This window comes from Haliotis cracherodii, unplaced genomic scaffold (assembly GCF_022045235.1).
Source record: "Haliotis cracherodii isolate W230 unplaced genomic scaffold, xgHalCrac1.p SCAF_7, whole genome shotgun sequence".
Lineage (NCBI taxonomy): Eukaryota > Metazoa > Mollusca > Gastropoda > Lepetellida > Haliotidae > Haliotis > Haliotis cracherodii.
The window spans coordinates 59883811-59908678 of NW_027266330.1; the positions used below are offsets into that span (position 1 = coordinate 59883811).

Sequence of the window (24868 nt, forward strand, 5' to 3'; positions counted from 1 at the left end):
ATCGGCAACGCGTGAACATCGTTATGCACATCATCATATCCCAATTGCGTAGATCAATGTTCATGATGTCAATCACTGGATTGTCTGGTCCAAAATCGATTATTTACAGACCGCCGTCATATAGCTGGAATATTGCTGAGTGCGGCTGAATGCAGCGAGCCTGACCACCCGATCCCGTTAGTCGCCTTTTACGACAAGCATAGTCGCCTCTGACGGCAAGCATGGGTTGCTGAAGACCTATTCCACCCATGATCTTCACGGGTCGATACTTTGTATTGAAGAAATCAAATCTAGAATTAATTCATATTTTGTATCTGTGTAAAAAACATATTGGCATGTCTAAAGAAGATAGATCTATGTATGTTTAAACTACATATCGACATTATGATTTTTATTTATTTTATATATGTTAATTTATAATATATATTTATTTAATTTAAGGTCGCTTTTACAATTACTAGAACTGTCGTGTTTGTACTTTTGGCGCATAAATTTGAAAAAAATATATGCAAACTGTTATCTGATTTTAGTAGCCAGATCTAGATATATTTAATTTTGAATTCACTTCTCAAAAGTTGTTGGGTCGTTTGTAAAATACGGCTCGCAGATTGCTTCGTGTGGATATGGCAATGCAAATGAAAATAGCTTCTATTCTGAGATTTTTCAACGGAAAATTCTGCATACCTGAATTATACCTGCATAAAACAATCATAAACTGTCTGGAGGTATGTGTTCATTGCGGTATTTAAACGTAACGTCTTTGTAATAACATGTATTTTCGGTATACCTCAAGAAAGTGTGCATTTTGCCAGCTCGCCACGTGGTTTGCTATAATTAGATACGCTCGCGCAGATGTCAGCTGACCGAAGGCTAACTCCTCCCACTTCTGCTGTGCATCGGTGTTTCACAGACGACTGGATTTTTTACAACAAAATATCAGATCGAATGTAATGATTTTAGATATCGTTTGACTTTTGGTACATAGACTGGCGTAGGGCAAGTCTGTCTGCCAAGGCTTAGATGTGAATGTTGTCTCGTTCTTCAGTTATTCAAGATTTTCGGCCATCGATAACTCGCTGACCGATCATCACAACAGTCAGGTCTCGCAAAATACCGCGCTATTTAGAATCCGGTTGGGACTTTAACAACTAATTAATGCTCATAGTTTTAATTAATATACAGTAAACTACGGTTATAACGAACTCAAAGGGACCACTTATTTTAGTTCGATATAACCGTAGTTCGTTATAAGCATATATACAGCATATATACAACAAATGGCCGGGTCTAAAAAATAAGTTCGTTATATCGGTCAGTTCGTTATAAGCGTGTTCGTTATAACCGTAGTTTACTGTATATAATATATATCTGGTTTTGTACAAACCCCCAGCCCAGCGAAAGTTCGGCATCAAAGCATCCACTGTGAATAGTATTTCAGTTTATTCAGATAGTTAAGTGAGTGAGTGAGTTGGGTTTAACGCCGCTTTAACAGTATTCCAGTTATATCGCGGCGTGTCAACTTGATGTGGGAGGAAAGCCCGAAGTGATGCAGATCTTAGACGTTCACCACTTCGGTGAAGCCCACACGCACTGAATGGTGTCGACAAACTAGAAACATAATCGGGGCGAACCGGAGTCCAAATCAAAGGTTTCTGGCCAAAGGGATACAACTCTGCACAGCCAACTGCGGCGCTTCAGACGACTGGCCCACTCGTACCCCAGACAGTTACATATATCCATCATTGAATACCCATATACATTCGGATACTGCCAACTAACTAATTTATACTTAGGTCAGGAATGAAAAGCCAAAGTTATGGAGTGACAAGGTATAATTATTTTCTTGTGGTCTATAGTAGTATAGAAAACCAGAGTACACACTGAAAATCTGCCTGTACAAAATGTGTTCACCGGTTGATTCGTTTATACCTCCATAAACGCAAAACATGACCAGGTCAATAATAAATAACTGAGTCAACAATATGACTTACATTTATAAACTTAGTTAATATTTACACATACAAAAGCTGCAGACAACGATACGAAATCAATGACATCAGTTCAGCGCAATAATACAACACTCCCTCCCCGCTCTATTCACAAGCCAATCAGAAAACAGAAGTCCGCCGGAGGACGTCGCCTAAAACTGGGTTTTTTCTTACACTGGGGCCGTATTCTTAAAGATTCTAAGAAGATATTTACACATATTCAGTACCACTTTTGTTCAACCTTTGTCTTATTTGCTGTTGATCAGAATATATTTGAAGCACAGCTCGTCTAGTTGTGATTTGTAGGTTACCTATGGCAGCCATATTAGATATCTTTAAAAAATTCTTAACTTAAGTAAGCTGATGAGATATTGAGCAAAAAACATTACGAAGCTATGTGAATGTGACATCAGAAAGTACTTCAAAGTTAAGTTGGTTGCTTGAGAAAATAGGATTTCTTTGTGGATACCGCCCCTTGACTTCTGATATGAACAAAACATACAGCCAAAAGGAGTTAAAAAGATGATATTTCAAGTGTCGCCGTCATATAGCTGGAATATTGCCGAGTGCGGCGTTAAACAACAAACAAACATTAAAAAACCCAAATGATTTCATATGCGTACTTTTAGTTGTGATGAACGTTTCAAAGCTACTATTATAAAAATGCTAATTGTTGTAACTGTTTTTCCCCAAAGATTATTTACAGACAGCCGCCATATAGCTGGAATATTGCTGAGTGCGGTGTTAAACAACAAACAAACTTAGAAAGTGTTATCCCAACTATAACATTTGTTACGCCAGTGGTTCTGGGTCAAATATAGCCCCGTCACCTTACAAGCAGGCAGCGGGCAAGATATGGGTTATCTGGCTGGTGCATGATATGCGCATTTCGCTATTATCGTGGTGGCAAAAAAACGTACATTTTTTAGGACAGAGACACAGTGTTTTGAGTGAGAATAGTCATTGTTGGTAGGCATTTCTGAATACTTATTTGTACAAATGCAGGCAACTACAAAATATTCGCCATCCCATTACGAAGGGTAACCCCCTACTTAAAACACATCCCAACTTTTACACTTTGACAAAATATTCTTTTGTTGAAAATATTGAAAAAAAACACCAGAACTCTTTGTAGCCTGTATTTATACTGTGTGAGTCGTCCTTGCGTGATGCACGAAGAATGCGTTCTCTGCCGCTGTTGCACGTGCACCAAGCTCCGTCGCGAGCTCATATTTACAATGCATCGTACACGGCTCTTCCAAGTTTCGCCGGGCCCTAAACTAGTATAGTATCAATCGTTTGCAAGTTGCAAATACATGCTGACCGGGATTTTAGCAAATGTAGAGCCCTGAACAAGGAGATATATAATATGTTTACCTGACTATTTTCTCGTCAAAAGTTCAGCGAAGTGCTTAAAATATGAACACTGTTATAGGTACCCTGCTGTGATATAGTATGTACATGTTGAGAATCTCACCCTCGTGTCTTTTGATATCAAATATATCAACACAAGTTGTTAAAAGTTAAAAAACTCCGAGGCTCGCCAAGGAGTTTTTCCACTTTTATCAACGAGTGTAGATATATTTGATATCAAAAGACACGAGGTTGAGATTTTATTTATCATCCAACATCATTCTTCCAACGTTTTCAGATTGTAGACAGTAATTAGCAGTGTCTTAAGTGTAAGAAGTACTGCGAACAGCTTCAGTAGCAGAGGCATTAGTGATGTCATTTTATTGTGACGTCATGGTAACCAATGACGTCACAATGGTCTGCAAAGCATTGTGATACAATTTCATTGCAGCGATATCTACAATGTAGATATCGCTTGATCTCACCCTAGCGGTATCATGTGGGAGCCAGTTTTGGATGATACGTTTGTTTCAGTGTTTAAGGATAATGCAAATATTTGAAAATAATTACTAGTTAATTTCACACTTTACTGTCATGTGCTGCCGTAGCTGAGGTCGCCAATCAGACGTCCTCAAATCAAACGATGCGGGTTCGAAACCCGTTGGCGTTACATATTTTCCGCCAAAATGTGATATCACTCACATGTCCAAAACAAAGTTCCGTCTGTTACAAGTGTAAATTAAAATGTTATTGAAATGTTGGTTCCAGATAATATACACTTGACAAACAACTATCCATTCCTGAAAAGTAATGGAACGTTTAAACAATAGATGTGTTATAACGAGGTTTCACTGTTGTAAACATTTTTGCAAGTCACCGAACATTTTCTGGAAGCTTTTGATGATGCACTGCTCGTCAGTGCACAGTCAAAGGGAGGTAACTAGATTGGTTCTTTATCGTGACGCAGCACTTTGATCCGCTCTATACAACCCTCCCTACACAACTGACCCAGTTTCCTGGCTGACACAGTGTTTTAAATTCCCTAGACCTCTGACAAAATACCAGGCTTACAGTGTTGTGGTGCTACCTCATCACAGAATGGCAGGTCGGGCGCTGATAAAAGTGGACGTCGTGAGCGATGTCGTCTGACCATGGTGTTGGGTCGGCAAGAGGAAGTTGGAGACGGCAATGACGGCGCTCGCTGACAAGTTTGAGTTCCGCGTTCGTTGGGAGCCCTTCCTCCTCCGGCCCGACACCCCCCTTGAGGGAACGCCCAAGTCTGCCAACTTCGCGGACCCCCAGAATCCAGGGTGAGTACCCGGAGTGATCGTGCGTGAGTGAGTGAGTGAGGGAGAAACACTAGACTTGCACAAGTCTCAAAGGCATTAATATTAGTTTAAGTGTTAATTTCTAGATTATATAAATAATACGAAAAAGTTGTCCCTATAAGAGACTTGACTGTCCACATATCTAGAGTGAGTGAGTTGGGTTTAACGCCGCTTTTAACAGTATTCTAGTTATATCACGGCGTGTCAGCTTAATGTGGGAGGAAACCCCGAAGTGATGCAGGTCTCAGACGTTTACCACTTCGGTGAAACCCACGTACACGGGTATGGTGCTGACAAACCTAGAAACATAATCAGGGAGAACAGGGATTCCAACCCACAATCATAGGTTTCTGGCGTGTCCAGGGGACGCAACTCTGCACAGCGAATCGCGGCGCCTTAGACGACTGGGCCACCCATGCCCCCTCTACATATCTAGACTTGCCTATTCGGAGGATAGAATTACGACTCATCTATGGACCTTTCTTTCAGTACAGCCTTGGAGCAAGGCTAGAGAAACGCCAAAACATAACATCCAATGCATCCCTAGTTATATGAACGCTTTCAAACCATGACATGTACGATATAAACATTTTGAAACGTCATCGTGACAAAACAGAAAAAAGGCAATGAAACACATTGGTAGTTGTTAGGGACTAATAAGTTATTATAGGTGTGTGTGGTGGGTGTGCTGATGGTGTGTGTGTGTGTGTGTGTGGAGGGGGGGGGGGGGGGGTTCGGTTGGTTGGAGGGTATGTTTGTTTGTTTGTTTGTTGTTTAACGTCGCTCTCAGCAATATTCCAGCTATATGGCGGCGGTCTGTAAAAAACAAAAACACGAGCATCGATCCAAGCAAGTGAGTGAGCCTGACCACCCGATCCCGTTAGTTGCCTCTTACGACAAACATAGTCTCCTTTTACGGCAAGCATGAGTTTCTAAAGACCTATTCTACCCCGGATCTTAACGGGTGGTTAGCTGATGGAATTAGGACTGTGTGATTCTTTGTTGAATTATGACCGTTATAGTCTTCACAGTGTTACGAATCAGCTTCATTTAAATATAATTGCTGTAACCGTCAGAGATCGGGGTTACAGGATTAACGGGAGTTGTTTAAAAAACAACGTAATGGTGACGCTTTTAGGTCACGTGTGACTTTACGTCTTCCAGCCTTTGAGTATCGTTCGATAGCTTTCTTTAATATTGAAATTACTGAAGTTACATGAATGAACGTTTGCATGCTTATCTGAAACATACTTATCAAGACTGGGTTCGAAAGTTGGTCCCGTCATTTACTTTTGAGAGAGTTACGGCCCTTGCTCTGTGCTTTTCCACTTAGTGCATACGGTGTACAATGAGGACCAGTTTTCTCAGAACTACTGAAGTTACTTGAATGAAGTTTGCATGCTTATTTAAGAGAAACCTGTCAAGACTGAACTCGAAAATTGATCTTGTCAATTATTACGGCCCTTGACCCTTTTTATTTTGCTGGGTACACAGTCATTCGTCACCACTCGCCCCTTTCCGTAACATATTCGGCTTGTCCCGGAATAACACGAGTTGGCCACGAATGGAATGGCGTTACATCGGCAGCCATGTTGGAAGTAGTCCCACAAGTTCTTTCAACTATGCCCGTTTGCGCACAGACGGAACCCGGTCGCAAAAATGGCCACGAGAGGGGCACGAGTCGCTATTCGGCTTGTCCCGGAATAACACGAGTTGGTCACGAATGGGTGCATAGTGTCTGCAATGGGGATAAGTTTTTCTCGGCTTATCAAAGAGATACTTATCAAGACTGAGTTACGGTTCCAGAGAAGGGCCCTTTTATGTATATTAATTTCACATTTAATCAATTTTTCTGATGTCATAAAGCGGCCTAAGTGTCTAACTCTTCTTAAGGATTTATAAGACTCTAAGAGTTTATATTCACTTCTATATGATCAAACAACATTCTAATGTGCCCCGTTGCGGGGGATAGTAATCACGCTGTTTTCTGTCTCAAAACCTATTTGTAGGGGTTCCATGGTAATCTACAACATTGGGAGGGGGCACGGGTGGCCCAGTGGTCTAAGGTGCCGCGATTTGCTGTGCAGAGTTGCGTCCCTTGGGCACGCCAGAAACCTATGATGGTGGGTTCAAATCCCGGTTCGCCCCGATTATGTTTCTAGGTTTGTCAGCACCATACCCGTGCTCGTGGGTTTCACCGTGGTAAATGTTTGAGACCTGCATCACTTCGGACTTTCCTCCCACATTTAGCTGACACGCCGCGATATAACTGGAATACTGTTAAAAGCGGCGTTAAACCCAACTCACTCACTTACAACATGGGGGTTGCAGACTTACAACAGTGCTTAACCACAACATAACATTGCCAATTCCCAGATGCCGCTAGTTAAACATGAAACGGATACAGAGTGTCTAAATGATCGTGAAGCATTCGACTGTGGGTGCATTTTTTAACACAATTACGTACGGAAATTCATTTTTAATGGTACCAAATTAATCCATAGCACGGCATTCATTCCTAAACATGCATATGGAATTTCTGGTTGGTTGTTTGTTTGTTGTTTAACGCCGCACTCAGCAATATTCCAGCCATATGACGGCGGTCTGTAAATAATCGAGTCTGAACCAGACAATCCGGTTATTAATATCATGAGCATCGATCCACGCAGTTGGGATCGATGACATGCACCAACCAAGTCAGCGAGCCTGTGGAATTTCTGCCTCCACGGGGATTCACATATTTTCGTGTGTCCGTTTTTGATTTTAAGGCTATTCGATACAGAGTTTTGCGTCCCGTAAATTCTTGATGTGGTTTTAATATTGAAACGGTACTGACATTGGGACAGAATAAGCTCTGTTTATTCCTGTTTTCCCATTACAGGGTTCGGTATCTGAAACAAGCCGGACAGGAAGTGGGTATCGACTTTACCTATAAGGCCCCAGTGGTACCCAATACACTCAAAGCGCATGCGCTGTTGGAACTTGCCAGAAACAAGGGCCAGGAAAGTCTACAGAATGACGTCGCAGAACGTCTGTTCGACGTAAGCCCAACGTTTCTTACACGTTAGAACACGACAGGTTATTTGTTTGTCTGCTGTTTTTGTGCCAAGCCATATTTTTTCATTTTATTCATAGACATGAGACCCGTGAAGATCCGGGTTAGAATAGGTCTTCAGCAACCCATGCTTGCCGTAAAAGGCGACTATATGCTTGTCGTAAGAGGCGACTAACGGGATCGGGACTAACGGCCAGGCTCGCTGACTTGGTTGATGCATGTCATCGATCCCAATTGCGTGGATCGATGCTCATGATGTCAATCACTGGATTGTCTGATCCAGACTCGATTATTTATAGACCGCCGTCATATAGCTGGAATATTGCTGAGTGCGGCGTTAAACAACAACCAAACCAAACGATGCTCAAACCAACCAAATCATAGACATGAAGTAAGTAGTTTTGTATTTTGTTTTGGTCAAGATGTCATTTTGATGTGCTGATGTAATGAAAAGTGTGACCCTGAAAACGGATAATTCCTGTTTATATTAGGCGTACTTTACGAAAGGGAAGTTCTTAGACGATGACGTCCTGATGGGAGTGGGAAAGGAGGCTGGCCTTGACCCGGGAGAGGTCAATGCCTACATCAACACCGACAAGGTCATCCAAGACATCCGCACAAAAGCGCAGTCATGGGCAATGAAAGGTGTTTCCGGTAAGTCATTGAAGCTCTCTCTCTCTCTCTCTCTCTCTCTCTCTCTCTCTCTCTCTCTCTCTCTCTCTCCTCCTCCTCCTCTCTCTCTCTCTCTCTCTCTGACTCTCTCTCTCTCTCTCCAACACATTTTTACAGTGTGACATGCCTTGTCTTCTGTTTCCTCGACACCGATGACAACTGCAATAACTACTTTGCCTACAGGTGTCCCCTACTTCTACATGAACGGCCGTCGCATGTTCTCCGGCGCACAGGATGTGGAGACTTTCAAGAAGATGATGGAGATGGTGGCTGAAGAGTTCCCGCAGGAAGCCACCAGTCGCACCTAAAATCATAATGGTGCGTTTTTGTGTGTGCATCTTTGTGTGTGCGTTTTTGTGTGCGTCTTTGTGTGTGCGTCTTTGTGTGTGCGTTTTTGTGTGTGCGTCTTTGTGTGTGCGTCTTTGTATGTGCGTCTTTGTGTGTGCGTCTGTGTGTGCGTCTTTGTATGTGCGTCTTTGTGTGTGCGTTTTTGTGTGTGCGTCTTTGTATGTCCGTCTTTGTGTCTGCGTCTTTGTATGTGCGTCGTGTGTGAGGATAAGATAACACACACCTTCGTGAGACACGTTTTGCAATCTGTCAACCATTGCGTCTGCATCTGAACGTCTGTGCGTGTGCATCTGCTTGTATGTGAGGATGTGCGAATGGGCTTATGTTTGTTTGTTTGTTTGTTTGTTGTTTAACGCCGCACTCAGCAACATTCAAGCTATATGACAGCGGTCTGTAAATAATCATGTTTAGACCAGACAATCCAGTGATTGAAATCATGAGCATCGATCCACACAATTGGTATACGATGGCATGCATCAACCAAGTCAGCAAGCCTGACCACCCGATCCCGTTAGTCGCCTCTTACGACAAGCATAGTCGCCTTTTACGGTAAGCATGGGCTGCTGAAGACCTATTCTACCCCGGATCTTCACGGGGCTGATTGGGGTTAACTGTTGATCGTATGTGTATGTATGCACGTGCGTGTATATGTGTGTGTGTGTGTGTGTGTGTGTGTGTGTGTGTGTGTGTTCTTTGAAGCATTCTTTAAAGATGGTGTACTCATGGCGAACCTCAAACGACGCGTTGTTTGTTGAAAGTATAAGATTGCAACAAAACTCTTTTTATCATCTAATGTTATTTCTCACACTTGAGTGCATTGACATATGGAAGTGTATTGTTTATTATCTATATGGCCCAACATATCATTGTTGACGGGTAGGTGAAGTACCCTAGTGGTTAAAGCATTCGCTTGTCACGCTGTAGGATTCCCCACATGGGTACAATGTGTGAAGCCCATTTGTGGTGTCCCTCGCCGTGACATTGCTGGAATATTGCTAAACGCGGCGTAAAATCTAACTCATTCACTCACTCATCGTTAAAGTGAGTGAGTGAGTGAGTGAGTATGGTTTTACGCCGCTTTTAGCAATATTCCAGCAATATCACGGCGGGGGACACCAGAAATGGACTTCACACATTGTACCCATGTCGGGAATCGAACCCGGGTCTTCGGCGTGACGAGCGAACGCTTTAACCAATAGGCTACCCGACCGCCCCGAGAGAAGAGGAAATCAGTGTACACGTGTGTATATCCATCCCATTTTTGTTTACAGTTGTATAACAGGTAAAGAACACGTGACAGTTAAAGTTCAACTTTCCTTTTTTTCAGATTCAGTGACCTAATGTGTAACGATCTTGCAACGAGTGCAAAAGCGTTAACGACCTATCACCACGAACCTCCTATCTATTCCACACTCTGATAGTATATCCTGTTACTCTGCACGTGAAGCTTATGCTAAAATACCCAGTGACCATTTAATTAATTGGTTAGTGTTGATGTTGCCCTTTTGAAAAAGTGACCCGATGACGACAGCCACTAAACTGACCAGTGGCTGAGCTGATGTTAGTCACGTGACGTGAAGAGTAACATCAACATTACAATTGATTGGCTGAGACAAACGACGCTGTTTGATTGGTGCGATACCACTGTATTAAAGTAGAATCTGGACAGAGTTACGATTAAAACATATTTACAATTGTTAATTCATATTAAAAAAAGTTGAAACCTCATGAAAACATAATGTATTAGTTTTGTCTTTTGTACGGACGGAACCAAACTGGTCACCTGAAGGTTGTTTCCTTCACCACGAATTGCTTGTTGTGTATCGCCGCTGTGTGACGACAGCTGATATATGATCGAGTCTGGTCCTAACAATTCACTGACGATATATGGAATTGGGGGACGATGACAAGTGAAAGGGAGACAAGCATAGTGCTTCGATCTATTCCAGCCCGGAATCCCCACGGGGAGACAAGCATCGGTTGCTGGGGCTATTCTAACCCGGAATCCCTACGAGAAGACAAGCGTAGGTTGCTGGGGCTATTCTAACCCGGAATCCCCACGGGGAGACAAGCATAGGTTGCTGGGGACTATTCTAACACGGAATCCCAACAGAGAGACAAGCACGGGTTGCTGGGGCTATTCTAACCCGGAATCCTCACGGGGAGACAAGCATTGGTTGTTGGTGACTATCCGAACACGGAATCCTCACAGGGAGACAAACATTGGTTGCTGGGACTATTCTAACACGGAATCCCTACTAGGAGACAAACATAGGTTGCTGGGGCTATTCTAACCCGGAATCCTCACGGGGAGACAAGCATAGGTTGCTGGGACTATTCTAACCCGGACTCACCACGGGGAGACAAGCATAGGTTGCTGGGGACTATTCTAACACGAAATCCCTACGAGGAGACAGGCATAGGTTGCTGGGGCTGTTCTAACCTGAAATCCCCACGGGGAGACAGGCGTAGGTTGCTGGAGACTATTCTAACCCGGAATCCCTACGAGCAAACAAGCATTGGTTGCTGGGGACTATTCTAACACGGAATCCTCACAGGGAGACAAGCATGGGTTGCTGGGGACTATCCTAACATGGAATCCTCACCGGGAGACAAGCATGGGTTGCTGGGGACTATCCTAACACGGAATCCTCACAGGGAGACAAACATGGGTTGCTGGGACTATTCTAACACGGAATCCCTACAAGAGACAAACATAGGTTGCTGGGGGCTATTCTAACCCGGAATCCCCACGGGGAGACAAGCATCGGTTGCTGTGGCTGTTCTTACCCGGAATCCTCACAGGGAGACAAGCATGGGTTGCTGGGGACTATTCTAACCTGAAATCCCCACGGGGAGACAAGCATAGGTTCCTGGGGACTATTCTAACCCAGAATTCCCACGGGGAGACAAGCATAGGTTGCTGGGGGCTATTCTAACCCGGAATTCCCACGGGGAGACAAGCATAGGTTGCTGGGGGCTATTCTAACCTGAAATCCCCACGGGGAGACAAGCATAGGTTGCTGGGGACTATTCTAACCCGGAATATGGGTACAATGTGTGAAGCCCATTACTGGTGTCACCCGCCGTGATATTGCTGGAATATTGCTAAAACCATACTCACTCACTCAGTCTAACCAGGAATCTTTACAGGGAGACAAGCATGGGTTCCTGCAGACTTATTCTCATCTTGCTAAGGACCAGTTCTAACCCGGAATACGCACAGGGTGAACACTTAGATAATTGCACAGTCATGGCGCAAGATAGTCCTGCACCATGACTGTGGAATATATTTGTTTTACGAAAAACATAATAATCTAGAAACGCATACAAAAGCAAGTCTAGCCAGCTCTTGCTAGCTCTATTCCGCATGAAATTTCTATGAAATCAGCATAGGGAGATTTTTTGTTTGTTTTAGAGTCAAGAAGGATATTGTGTAATATAAGATTTCATAGACTAAATGTTAGTCTAGGCGCAAGACTATAACTCAGCATGAAGATATACACTTACTAATGTCAAGAAATATAACGGTAGTTTCCGAATTCACTAATGATCAGTGAATCTGAGAAGTGACATTTGAATGTAAGTACTGAAATCGTGGGAGAGCGGGGATCCGAATTCATTGTATCACTTAATTTGTCCCAGCAGACGGTACTAAACATGCATGCTTCCGTAAATAAACTCATCGAAATAACATTACCCATGCAGCGGCTGCCAAATTAGGTCGCTCTGGAATGTGACCACCACCCGTGTTATCTTTGGGTTGTATTTACCAAGCTCCTCACAGCGATAACCCGGTCGCGGAGCTCTCCCTACATGATAATAGGGTCATGCGCTGCTGAGAAGCTGTGTTTGTTGATCTGGGAAAGGGAGGTAACTCCAGTGTTTTGTGCGAGTGTTTCGAGGAAGACGTGACAACCGTTCAGGTAAAATACGCATCAACAGGTTGACATAGTTCGTGGTCAACATGGCATCTCGGCAGCTGATCAACGTGGACGTCGTCAGCGACGTCATCTGACCATGGTGTTGGGTCGGCAAGAGGAAGTTGGAGGTCGCTTTAGCTGATCTCGCGGAAAACTTCGAGGTCCGCGTTCGATGGGAACCCTTCCTCCTCCGACCCAATACCCCCATCGAGGGGATGCCCAAACCAGCCATGTATACAGACCCCGCGAATCCCAGGTGAGAACTGATTTGTTGATGTCGAGGATAATAACAGTTTCATTGTTTGAGATTTGACAGGTCACTACTAGGTCAAAGTACGCAGCCAGGGGTAGTATTAACTACAGTGCAAACTCTTGGACTCTTGGCAGTCGGTGCGAGGCTTTAGCAAATGTCTATATATTGTCTGTTGTCAGTTTTGTGTATATTGTATTCACAAAATGTATACAGAATGTATGACCAGACATGACGTGTTTGAAATTGTTCATAGGAAGCGTTCATAAAATGCAGCTAGGTCATCTGAAATCATCGATATTATTTCAGGTCGAGATGGTAAAATGCTGTTTTTTTCATATTTAATCAACTTTGATGAGTTTTTTAACGTGTGGTTTGTATGAGGGAAAATATATGTACATATATGGTATATACGTGGCCATTGAATCAGTTAAAACATTCATAAAATCATCAGTGGATGCTGTGCTTGTCGTAAGAGGCGACTTACGGGATCGGGTGGTCAGACTCGCTGACATGGTTGATGCATGTCATCGTTCCCAAATGCGTGGATCGATGCGCATGTTTTCAATCACTGGGTTGTCTGGTCCAGGTTCGATTATTTACAGACCGCCGTCACATTGCTGAGTGAGGCGTTAAATAACAAACAAACAAACAAACAAACGTAGTTACGTCAAAATCGACTGGCGTCATGACGCTGATCATGTATTTTAATATTAAAACGGTACTGACACTGGGTAAACATTGTTTATACATGTTCTTCCTTCACAGGGTTCAGTACCTGAAACAAGCCGGACAGGAAGTGGGTATCGACTTTACCAATAAGGCCACAGTGGTCCCCAATACACTCAAAGCGCATGCGCTGATGGAACTTGCCAAACACAAGGGAGGAGAAAGCCTACAGAATGACGTCGCCGAACGTCTTTTCGACGTAAGCCCAAAGTTCCCAACACGTGTTAGAAAACAACAGATTATTTTACTGTCTTCTGTTTTCATCCCAAACGATTTTTTCACAAAGTCTTCATTGTTATGATATGTCCCTGTCGTATGTGCATCTTTGATTTTTATCCATGGAGTTTGTAGAACGATTGTTTGAGTAGTTTTTTGTTTAGTTAGGTCAGTTAAGAATATGTTTTTGATGTGTTTGTAGTAATGTCAAATGTGAACATAAAAACGGATAATTCCTGTTTATATTTAGACGTACTTTACGAAAGGGAAGTTCTTAGGCGATGACGTCCTGATGGGAGTGGGCAAGGAGGCTGGCCTTGACCCGGGAGAGGTCAAGGCCTACATCAACAACCAGGCAGTCATCCAGGACATCCGCACAAGAGCGTTGTCATGGAGTCAGAAAGGTGTTTCCGGTAGGTCACTGATGATTCTATCTGTTGATTCTGTCGCTGTTGGACCCGTGAAGATCCGGGGTAGAATAGGTCTTCAGCGACCCATGCTTGTCGTAAAAGGCGACTGTGCTTGTCGTAAGAGACAACTAACGAGATCGGGTGGTCAGGCTCGCTGACTTGGTTGATACATGTAATCGTATCCCGTTGTTAGGATCGATACTCATGATGTCACACTGGATTGTCTGATCCAGACTCGATTATTTACACACCGTCGTCATATAGCTGGAATATTGCTGAGTGCGGCGTTAAATACCAAACAAACAAACAAACAAAAACAGTCTCTGTTGATAAAGTCTTTGATGATTCGGAACAAGTAGTATCTCTTGCCAAAGCTCTTTATATTCGGGAACAGATTGAAATATTCCCGCAAGGCATTCTAAAATTCCCAAAGTATTGAATCAGTCAGTTTCACTCGAAATAAGGGGACTTACACCTTCCATAGACACAAAGCACCACATCGGAACGAATTTTCCATTTTTGTTGTCGGAATTGAATTTTATACCTTGAAATAGGTATTCACCCATTACTTGTAATGGATAACTTTTGAATCCTTACGTAACACTGTTTGGTTTGCGACTCAACTATAAACTAAACACTTTGGACTGAAACATTATCGGCGATTCGAGATTCGAACCCACAATCCTAGGTTTCTGGCGTGCCCAGGGGACGCAACTCTGCACAGCGAATTGCGAGGCCTTAGACTACTGGGCCACGGCGGCCCCTGGTGTCTTAAGGCATATTTACGAATGTGGACCCCAAAGAACGTTTTTTGGCACTAACTGTAAATGTCAAATATTAATAAATAATAAATACAATTATTGAAGTTGTTTATGTGTGCTTATCAATATATTTTGGTAAGACATCCTGGCTGGGGAAATGTCATGCGTAATGCTTGGCCTCCTGTTGCTGGAGACGATGACTGCCGTAGCTAAAAAGCTGTTAAAAGCGGAGTTAAACCCAACTCACTCACTCACTCACTCACTTTGCCTACAGGTGTCCCTTTCTTCTACATGAACGGCCATCGCATGTTCTCCGGTGCACAGGATGTGGAGACCTTCAAGAAGATGATGGAGATGGCGGCTGAGAAGTTCCCCCAAGAAGCAACCAGTCGCACTTGAAATCAAAATGGTGCGTGCGTCTTTGTGCGCGCGTATATTTGTGTGTGCGTGTTTGTGCCCGCGTATATTTGTGTGTGCGTCTTTGTGCGAGCGTATATTTGTGCGTGTGTCTTTGTGCGCGCGTATATTTGTGTGTGCGTCTTTGTGCGCACGTATATTTGTGTGGCAGTCTTTGTGCGCACGTACATTTGTGCGTGCGTTTTTGTGCCCGCGTATGTTTGTGCGTGCGTTTTTGTGCGCGCGTATATTTATGTGTGCGTCTTTGTGCGCGCGTATATTTGTGCGTGCGTCTTTGTTTGCACATAGTATGTGATAATGAGAAAATGAACACTTCTTTAAGACTGCTTGCTGTAGCCTTTTGACAAGTTCGTCTGCAGCAGAACGTCTGTGCGAGCGTATGTGTGTATGTGTGTACGCCCCTGTATGTGTGTACGTGCATGTGTAATTGTACGCACGTGTATGTGTGTAGATGCGTTGTTGTGTGTAAGTGCGTGTATATGTGCGTTTACGTCCGTGTGTGTACGCGTATGTATGTGTATTCGCGTTTGTATTTGTGTACGTGTGTGTCTGTATGCGCGTTAGTGTGTGTACGTGCGTTTATGTGTGTACGCGTGTGTATGTGTTTACGCCTATGTATATACGTGCGTGTGTGTGTATACGCGCATGTATGTGTGTACGCGTTTGTATGTGTGTGTGTACGCGCGTGTGTGTATGTGTATGGGAAGCTTTAAAGACACTGTATTCATGACGGAGTCATTAACAACACGTTGTATGTTATGATATGATGATATATTTTAACAAACACTTTTAATTCTTATTTATCATATCCGAGCCGATAGCCATATCGTAGTGTTATATGCAGAAGGGCAATTATTTATCATCCACTTGGTCCAACATACACTTCATCATTGACGAAATACATACACTGTTGTTGACGTGATACATAATACTTCGTCGGTGACGACATTTTGACACTGCAATTGACGTGATACATACTGCATCGTTGACGACAGGCGGTGGACTAGTCTAAGCGATTCCCCGCATATGGACATAAACACGCACCCTCCTATACCCCCAACCATCAGGGGCGGTCGGGTAGCCTAGTGGTTAAAGCGTTCGCTCGTCACGCTGAAGACCCGGGTTCGATTCCCGACATGGGTACAATGTGTGAAGCCCATTTCTGATGTCCCCCGCCGTGATACTGATGGAATATTGCTGGGGGCACGGGTGGCCCAGTCGTCTAAGGCGCCGCGATTCGCTGTGCAGAGTTGAGTCCCTTGGGCACGCCAGAAACCTATGATTGTGGGTTCGAATCCCGGTTCGCCCCGATTATGTTTCTAGGTTTGTCAGCACCATACCCGTACTCGTGGGTTTCACCGAAGTGGTAAACGTCTGAGACCTGCATCACTTCGGGCTGACACGCCGCGATATAACTGGAATACTGTTAAAAGCGGCGTTAAACCAAACTCACTCACTCACTCACTGGAATATTGCTTAAAGCGGCGTAAAACCATACTCATTCAATCACTTACCGAGCCCACCACCCCTCTCCACTGGAGTGATGTGAGAAGAGAAAGTTTACACAACGCCGTCAATCACGTGTTCACGTTGTGTTTACCCCTCTATCGTTTACCGTTATGTAACAGGTCATGTTCACGAAGTTAAAGTTGACATTTGTTTTTTTTCAGATTTGACGTGACCAAATGTGTAACGATCTAGCACCGACTGGAAAAGCCTTTTCGACCAATCACCAGGGACCTCGTCTTTATCCCGCTCTATGAGTGCGTGTCTTGCTATAAACAATGTGTGTTTGTGCAACAATACCCAGTGACCAATTATGCAGTAGTCTGTGCTGATGATTTGTGTGTCCTGCTACGACGTATGTGAAGCTTATGCTTAAATACCCAGTTACCATTTAATTAATTTGTTAGTGTTGATGTTGCCCTTTTGAAAAGTGACCCGATGACGACAGCCATTAAACTTACCAGTGGCTGAGCAGATGTTAGTCACGTGACGTGAAGAGTAACGTCAACACTACGGCGACTACCTTTGATTGGCTAGAGACAGGTGACACTGTGTTTGATTGGTGCGATACCTAATGTCCATTTTATCCAAGAAGCTTGTTTAGATATATGGTGTCCAGTTGAGATTAAAACGTATATTTACAATTGTTAATTTAAGTCGAAAGAAGTTGAAAAAAACATGAAAACACAATGTTTTAGTTTTGTTTTTTAACGGGCGGAGCCGAAATGATATCATCCCCTGAAGGTCGTGTCCTTCACACATTGCTTGTTTGTTGTGTATCACCGAACTATGACGACAGCTGGTACATATTCAACTATATGGAGCCACCAAAAACATCCATCTATTCGGAACAGACATTATCCAGCTTATGGAGCCACTAAACACTATCAGACCGCCTCCGTGGTCTAGTGGTAGAGCGTCCTCCCGGAGAGCGGAAGGTCAGGGGTTCGATCCCCAGCCGCGTCATACCAAAAGACGTTAAAAGATGGTACTTGTTGTTACCCTGTCTGGCGCTTGGCATTAAAGGGCTTAAACAAGCACTGGTCGGCTTGGAGTCAGTATACTGTGACTGAGTAGGGTATTCATGTTAAACTGCGGCATGGTATCTCAGTGAGCTAGCACTATAAATCGGCATCAGTCCGGACTAGTACAAGCAGCCACACTAACACACATGCATGCACGTCGCTATATAAGTGCAATAATGTTGGACGCGACGTTAAACCTAATTTCACCTCACCTCACCTAAACACTATCCAGCTATATGGAACCACTACACACTATTCAGCAACGTTGAGCCACTACACATTATCCTTCTATATGGAGCTACTACACACTATCCAGCTGTATGGAGCCACTACACACTATCCATCTGTATGGAGCCACTACACATTATCCGTCTATATGGAGCCACTACACACTGTCCTTCTATATGGAGCCACTACACACTGTCCTTCTATATGGAGCCACTACACACTGTCCTTCTATATGGAGCCACTACACAATACCCATCTATATGGAGCCACTGCACACTATCCTTCTATATGGAGCCACTACACACTGTCCTTCTATATGGAGCCACTACACAATACCCATCTATATGGAGCCACTACACACTGTCCTTCTATATGGAGCCACTACACAGTATCCTTCTATATGGAGCCACTACACAATACCCATCTATATGGAGCCACTACACACTATCCGTCTATATGGAGCCACTACACACTATCCATCTGTATGGAGCCACTACACATTATCCGTCTATATGGAGCCACTACACACTGTCCTTCTATATGGAGCCACTACACACTGTCCTTCTGTATGGAGCCACTACACACTGTCCTTCTATATGGAGCCATTACACACTGTCCTTCTATATGGAGCCACTACACACTGTCCTTCTATATGGAGCCACTACACACTGTCCTTCTATATGGAGCCACTACACAATACCCATCTATATGGAGCCACTACACACTGTCCTTCTATATGGAGCCACTACACAATACCCATCTATATGGAGCCACTACACACTGTCCTTCTATATGGAGCCACTACACACTGTCCTTCTATATGGAGCCACTACACACTGTCCTTCTATATGGAGCCACTACACAATACCCATCTATTTGGAGCCACTACACACTGTCCTTCTATATGGAGCCACTACACACTGTCCTTCTATATGGAGCCACTACACACTGTCCTTCTTTATGGAGCCACTACACACTATCCTTCTATATGGAGCCACTACACACTATCCTTCTATATGGAGCCACTACACACTGTCCTTCTATATGGAGCCACTACACAATACCCATCTATACGGAGCCACTACACACTATCCGTCTATATGGAGCCACTACACACTGTCCTTCTATATGGAGCCACTACACACTGTCCGTCTATATGGAGCCACTACACACTGTCTTTCTATATGGAGCCACTACACACTGTCCTTCTATATGCAGCCACTACACACTGTCCTTCTATATGGAGCCACTACACACTTTCTTTCTATATGGAGCCACTACACACTGTCCTTCTATATGGAGCCACTACACACTGTCCGTCTATATGGAGCCACTACACACTGTCCTTCTATATGGAGCCACTACACACTGTCCGTCTATATGGAGCCACTACACACTATCCTTCTATATGGAGCCACTACACACTGTCCTTCTATATGGAGCCACTACACACTGTCCTTCTATATGCAGCCACTACACACTGTCCGTCTATATGGAGCCACTACACACTGTCCTTCTATATGGAGCCACTACACAATACCCATCTATATGGAGCCACTACACACTGTCCTTCTATATGGAGCCACTACACACTGTCCTTCTATATGGAGCCACTACACACTATCCAGCAACGTGGAGCCACTACACAATACCCATCTATATAGGACCACTACTCACTACCCAGCTTGTGCATCGCCGCAGTATGACAACTGCATATATGAGTCTGGGCTTGACAATCCACTGATTGATTTTATTACCAACGATCAAAACATTTGGGTACGAAGACACGTAGAAGTACAACAAGTCTTCCTCACGTTCGCGTGACATTTTTCCCGTGGAAGCACCACCATGAATCAACAAAACATTATACAAATAATGAATGGAATTGCAGAGGTCTTAAGAAGAATTTTAATGAAATACAACAATACAACAAATACAAGATTTTAAACCGTCAGTTTTTTGTCTCCAAGAAACATATCTAAAAAACAGATCTATTTGATATCCGACAGTTTAGTTCTTACCACTCGTTTCCCCCTCCTGGTGATAAAGCTACAGGAGGTTCTTCTATCCTGGTGAAGCAGGGCATTATCCATAGTCCCATACACTGAACGATTATGTAAATATTGTATAGAAAATGGTATATCTTTCAATGAAGATGAATTTCATGTTTTACTTGTATGTGAGCGTTATTCAGCCCTAAGAAATATGTATCTTAAACAGTATATCAAGTTTCAAACTGTAACATCTTTTACTGAAATAATTTCATCAGAAAAAATTGATGTTGTATATAACACATGTTTATATCTATATAAAGTCCAACGGCTAAGAGAAACTTAAATCGACTACTTCCTTGGCATGCGTAGTTCATGCAATCAACCATTGTCTGTATTATGGGCCTATGGCCTTCTTACTGAATAAACTGTCTGTCTGTCTAATAGGCATGAGTTAATAAACAATTGCTTGTTGTGTGATTTCACTTCAACAATGCATTTACTTCAGAGAAGTCTCAGTACCTATTCAAGTTACAGCCTAATATAACATTGATAAGATTACGTAACACATTTATAATTAAAATACCACTTGTAAAATAATAACAAAGTGTAAAGTGTAAGCTCAACTCATTGGATATTCATTTATATCATAGCAGTAAACATTTGATATAATGCAGACATTATAATCAACTCACATTAAATTACTCATTGATAATTACTCATAATGTTTGATATATATTTAAGGAACTCATAAATAACATCTGAACAAAGTTTACAAAAAGCATTCATATGAAAGATTATAACAACACCTTTCTTGAACAATGACATGTCGAATAACTTATTCTACGTTAAATACGGTACATGTGACGTCATGAACTATAACTGATTCAGATGTACACTTCAGAGTTAAATAGTGAATACAAGATTTAATACAGTAAATAATAATGGGACCCGCATTCAATGACTGAATACACTATACTAAATTCAGAAAACAGCTTGCGCAAAATGGTTACATACGGTACGTGCCGTCACTGCCAAGCGCTGGTGAGTGCGCCGTTATATAACAATGAGAGGTGCCGCCTGTGCATGCCGCGCTATGCGGGCCGAGCTTATACAAATCACACAGACTGAATACCGTGTTTGAAACTTGAAATATATATGAATTAAAACTGATTATTAGTGAACATATATTCTATTGTGAATGTTTATGGACCTTATTGGAGATTTCGCTAAAACAGAGAAGTTGCTTGTGAACTGTAATTTAGAAATGGATATAAACAATGCGTTAGGAAAGCCTGTTTCATTATAACTATTCTACAACATAAAACTACTACGTTATCTGTAGCGTCCAAATCATGCTTTAAGTATAGTATCTGAGATATTCTACTCATCGTCCATTCATCTTACCGAATGGAAATAATATGCATAATTTGGAAAACATAAATTTATTAGGCATTGCTTAATTTGCGTGCATTTATCTAGAAGAAAAAGTTACGTTCAAGTATTGTAGTCTAGTGATATGCCCTCACAAAGTAGTTACCTAATAAGAAATATATTTTGGGCTACAGATAAGAATAATATACTTTGCTGTACTTGCACTGATCTGGTTTTGTATATAAAGAATATATTTGATGTATGAACATCGGATATAAGTTATATTCTAGAACCGTATTTATCAGGCATAAGAACGCAAACAAATATACATAACGTAAATTATATCGAGTAACTGGATCATGTTAATGCATATTGACGCATTTAACATTGTTGCATTATAAAACCACTGTACTAACGATACAGAATACAATAAAGTAAATAACACGACACACATATGAATACTGGTCCTACCGATACACGGACAGATAATTCATACATTATTATGATGCACGCTATTCACATTGAACCATGATGATTATGAAGCATCCACGACACCTGTGATTAATAATCATTTGCCTAGTAGTTTTAACCCGATGAATAAACATGTGGCATACGAACGCTGATTGTGGAATAGTAATATTTCTACATGAGACGCACGCATATAAATTACTGTAGTTAATTTGTGTCAGTAAAACTTGAATGATATGCAGCTTAGATTCGAACGGCATTTCGAATACATATAGTATAAGTTCATTGTTCAAGCAAGATATTCATACAAAATTAAAGACAAGTTTAAAAGACAATTTCAAGCAAAGTTCAACCTAAATGGCAAAGTAACAAGTAAAAGTGACTTACCTTCAAAGACAAACAGAGAGAGGTTCTCAGGCAAAGCAGGACTGACTAACAGTCGATTTCCCCCCTATATTTATACCTGAGACCTCCTTTGTTAATCTGAAGGCAAGTCTACATGTGCATGTCCAGTTTGAAATTTGAGACTTTGGACTAATAAAGACTGGACATGTTATACAATTTTGTCTGATGGTTTTGGTCTGTTAATAGCAAAAGCAGACGGTCAGTTTGGAAAGTTGAGTAATAGAAGATTATAAATGCCGATAGAATCACTCAGCTCGTGTTTTGATTTCGCGTTTTCAATTTTCTAATTTGGTCAGTTGCAGCTAAATAGCTGATAACGGTGCACTGGTAAGTGCCGAACGCGCTGACCACTACCAGTTGTTATTCAACATGTAATTAAAGTTTCGCACACCGACCTGTTTGTGGCAGCGTAAATCTGAAGTGCCAGATGTTGTTATACAATTTCTTATCGCTAGTATGTACCGACAGGTCTTAAATGGTTAACCGACAACTTATGAATTGAAGGCGAATTTCACAAAAAGTTGAACAAAATATAGCAATTTTAGCACTGTTACAAAAGCAAGATCATGTGCCGAACCAAACCAGGATGTTGAATCAGGTGTCGTGGACATAAAAGAGCACATCATGGCCAACAAAGACATTAGATCTGACAAACTGAATATCACAACAGCAGAAAGTATTTTCCAAAACAAATCATCTTCCAATCTATTACCTCAAAGCTAAAGCATTAGATAAGAATGACAAGAAGTAAAGTTAACGTTTTCATAATGTTTTCATTGGTATCTAGGCTATTTTCGCCGGAATAAGTTCAAAAATCGGTTTCCAGCAATTTTGATTCCCTTTCTATATCTACTAAGTGTGGAAACATCTTGCGTCAGGAGAGACTCTCTTTCCTCCTCTCTAACATTCTGCGCTCTCAGCTCCAGCTGGGTTAAATACCGGTCCTCCGCTACTGTTTCTTCAGCCTTTTTTCTTTCAGTCAATACATGTGCGAGTTCTTCCTCAGCATCTTTGATTTGCTGAAGAAGTGAATCCCTCACCCGACCATGGCTATTGGGTAACTGTGAAGCCATTTTGTTCTTCTTTGACTTGATCTCCATTCCCCTCTGCACCATCGCTTCCAACACTTTCTCGTTGTCTCTCCTGGATACATGATGGTCGGCCGGGTTATCGTCTATGTCCTTCGGCTGCCGCTTCAGATCTTCCACCTCTAGCTTCAGATGTTCTATCTGTTTCAAGTTTTCTTTTAGTAGATCCCTATAAGACTCCCTTTCTTCTCTGATCTTGTTTTCCATTTCTTCTCTCAGTTTTATCCTAATTTCCTTCCTCATCTCTTCTTCCTTCGTTTTCATCACAGCAACAGCGCTTTGAATCCGACGTTGCATTATTTCTTCAGCTTGCAAAAACATAGAGGAAGAAAAGAAACTTTCCCCGTTCTTCTCTACCATTTCCTGAATACGCTGAAGGAGGAAAGTAACATCCTTTTCCCGAGCCTATTCTCCACCTTTGTTCAATGGACACATAGCTGCCACCAACACTCCGCAGTATGTGCTTCAGTGTATCGGGAGCAGTTTCAAGATAGTCCTTGACAGATTCTCCCTCGCCAAGGTCATCTTTTCTGGTGAAGACGATTATCAAATATTTGTGCATTTGATCTCCAAATATATCATCAATTGCATTGAAGACTTTTTTATCTTCTTCTGTGATTCGCTGCGTTAAGGAATTCACCAATAAGAATGCGTGTGGCCCGGGAGCGGAGATGGCAATACATTTCTTTATTTCCTTATCAACGACGTCTCTTTCCATGTTGGTGTCAAACATCCCTGGTGTGTCGACAACTTTTCGGCATATACGGTGTCTAACGTAACATGACACTGTATACGGCAACTGAAGACACCATAACGAATTTATTATGCCGAAAAGTTTACACTCTCTGGTATCCATATCACACGTGTCATGTCAAAATGAAAACTTGACACTAACCATACATGGACGTTAAGGGTCAAAGGGAGCCTACTCTTCAAACCTTAGAGGCCAAACCTTGTTGAAAATTTTAACGATAATCTTTATCAATAAAGTCACGAACGTGATCTAAAAAACAGATTAATGTCCTTACACATCACAATTAATGATAGTAAAACACAAAACAGTGTCAAATAACGAATTTCGGTACCATATGAAATATGAGAGGTGGGTGTTTGAAAATCCAAGATGGCTGTTACTGACGGTAAACGGTCTCATATTAGATCAGTATCAACCATTGTGGATTTTTACTGACGGTTTACGGGCTCATGTGGGGTCGGTAGATCTGCTCTCTAATTGGTCAATCTCACTTTGAGGCATAATAATATGAAATATGTTTCAAATGGAACTAATAGGGCATTAAAGCAACATCATATGCCACACCAAACCAGGATGTTG

At 42.3% G+C, this 24868-nt stretch overlaps 3 pseudogenes; 2 read left to right on the top strand and 1 right to left on the bottom strand.

Moving 5' to 3' along the window:
• Positions 1 to 4342: 4342 nt before the first annotated feature.
• On the top strand, positions 4343 to 10513 carry LOC139447592 (uncharacterized protein YwbO-like; annotated as a pseudogene).
• Positions 10514 to 11759: 1246 nt separating this feature from the next.
• Positions 11760 to 17636, top strand: LOC139447583 (uncharacterized protein YwbO-like; annotated as a pseudogene).
• A 5289-nt stretch (positions 17637 to 22925) lies between these two features.
• On the bottom strand, positions 22926 to 24391 carry LOC139449049 (GTPase IMAP family member 7-like; annotated as a pseudogene).
• Between the last annotated feature and the right edge of the window lie 477 nt (positions 24392 to 24868).